The sequence below is a fragment of the Octodon degus genome, unplaced genomic scaffold, assembly GCF_000260255.1.
Source record: "Octodon degus isolate 3935 unplaced genomic scaffold, OctDeg1.0 scaffold00002, whole genome shotgun sequence".
NCBI classification, from domain to species: Eukaryota; Metazoa; Chordata; class Mammalia; order Rodentia; family Octodontidae; genus Octodon; species Octodon degus.
Window position 1 is genome coordinate 77,329 of NW_004524578.1, and position 2,674 is coordinate 80,002.

Genomic DNA, 2,674 nt, shown 5'->3' on the forward strand with positions numbered 1-2,674 from the left:
ACAGGGGCACACCACCACACCCAGTCTCAATGTTATGTCTAGATGACCCATAATGTGTTTTAGTCATGGCAGGGCTTCTCTATTGTGATTTTGCTGCTGGGTTTTTGTTTTTTGGATTTTTTTTTTTTTTTGGTATTTTAGTACAGGGACTACATGGCCTCAGTACACAGATCAGACTTATAGTGATTCTCCTTCTTTCAGCTTCCCAAGCACTAGGATTACAGGCCTGTGCCACCATGCCCAGTCTTAATCATCATCTCAGTGCACCTCAGGTGCAGGGCCCGCACGGAAGGCCAGGAATCAAACCAGCAAACTCTGTGTCTGCCTAAGCAAGCACTTTAATCTGCTGAGCTATCTGGTGAGTCCCTGATTTGCTATATTCTGATGCCTTGAATTGTTGACCTCGGCCACGTGTGCCTCCCTCTGCTTTGGAGACAGCTAAAACCTTCATAAATCAGGAGCTAAGTAAGCATACCGTTCCTTTCTTCATTTTGGGTTTCAGTTATTTTTCTCAGGAACAACAACAAAAAGACAAAATGAAAGTATTGTTCCACACTAAGATAGTACTCTTGGCTGAGAAATATGTCATCTGCATCCTATAAGAACTCCTCAATTTCAACAGCCTAATCTGGCAAACAAGAGGAAATCATGATTAACAAAACACAAGCTTGCAAAAAGATCACACACAGTGGGCCTGGGAGAAAGCTCAGTACAATAACCTGTTGCCTGGCAAGTACAAGGCCTGAGTTCAATCCCTGGTTCTGCAAATAAATAAATAAATCAATCAATCAATCAATCAATCAATCACATACATAGAATAAGATCCAGTAAGCAAATTGTCCAATGCTCTGAAATGTCACCATAGGAAGACTTGCTATTTTCCCAACTTAACCAATTAAAGCATTACAAGTATGAAGTTCAAACACTACCAATATATTCAACTTAGATATAAATGTTGAAGAATTTAGAAAAAATTTTTAAAAATTAAGCAAGGCAGGGCTGGTGAAATGGCTCAGTGATCTAAAGAACCTACTTAGAACAAGTTTAGCAAAGCACAGGAACCGCATGGTTCAATCCCCCAGCACCACATGCCAACCAGCCCCTCCCTCTGGTGGGCTGAGCTGGACACACACACACACACACAAATTAATAAAAATTAAAAAAAAAATCAAGCAAGGCAAAACAAAAGTATAAAGTTCAACAAAATGCTCCTTAAGGTCTTGATAATCAACTTCAATATTTGGCACATGGAAAAAGTGGTCATTACACAAAGTTCATGAATTCTGTTGAGGGCTGGTGAGATGGCTCAGTGGTCTAAAGCACCTACTTAGAACAAGCTTAGCAAAGCACAGGGACCGTGGTTCAATCCCCCAGCACCACATACCAGCCAGCCCCGGCACCTGGTGGGCTGAGATGGCCACACACACACACACATACACACAAATAAATATTTTTTTAAAAAAGAATTCTGTTGAGAGTAAGGTGAGTTGCATATGCAAAATTGCTGTCTGCATAACAAAGCAACATTAAGTCCTTCAGTCACCTCATGTTAAAAGTACAGGTGATAAATAGCACATACTACACTTTATAATAAATATGCAATAGACATAGTTTGGTTCAAATCCATAATGAAATTTTTTATTCCGTAATTGTTCATTTTTAAGGAATTATGAATTAAATCCTAGGTTTTAAGTCTCAGTCTGCTGGGATTGCATGTCTGTTATATAAATCTAAAATCTTGAGAATCTGTTATTAATGAATGATATCTTGATGTTAATATCTAAATCTGGATAGTTATGAACCTATGAGATTTAGATGCTGTGTTCTCTATAACCTCCAGTGATGACCTGTTCACCCATGTCTTTACCTCATTCATCCTATTTCCTAATATGTAGGAAATGACCCTACAATGGCCTCTTATGTATTTAAATCAATAAATTGCAAATCTAATTAAACTCTTATTCAGTATTTAAAACATGTCAAACACCAAGACAAAACAAAAGTTAGCTAAGTTACTAATTTCAAAATAAAGCTTAAAAAATTAAACTGATTACAACTCCAATTCTAAGGAATATTCATCCTAAGTAAGGAGATGAGCTGATATGGAGAATGTTTTTGTAGTATGCATTGACCAAACCAGCCAACTAATTTTATTTTATTTTTTTTTTTTTGTGGAACCGGGGATTGAACTCAGATCCTTGCACTTGCCAGGGAAGCGCTTATTCCACTGAGCCATCTCCCCAGCCCCAACCAACTAATCTCTTTAAAAACTACATCAAATCCTGAGCAAGTCTCTATTTCTTCTATTCATCTCAGTGAAGGATGAAAAGGAAACTACAGAAAAACTCCAAGCTGACAAAAAGTAGGTTCATGAGGTTTAAAAAAGCTGTCAGGGCCAGCCAGATAGCTCAGCAGGCCCAAGGACCAAGGTTTGATCTCCAGCTTGCTGCGCCAGTGGCTTGAGGCTGGACATAGTGGCACACACCTGGTATCCCAGTGCTTAGGAAACTGAAAACGAGCATTATCACAAGTCTGCGTAGTGAGACCCTGTAGACCCTGTACTAAATACATAAAAAAGCCTACAATCTATTACTTTTTGAAATTGTTAAGTATAGACATAAATGCTGCATATCTTATTAATTTTCATAGAACCATTCTATTAGAAATTAACATT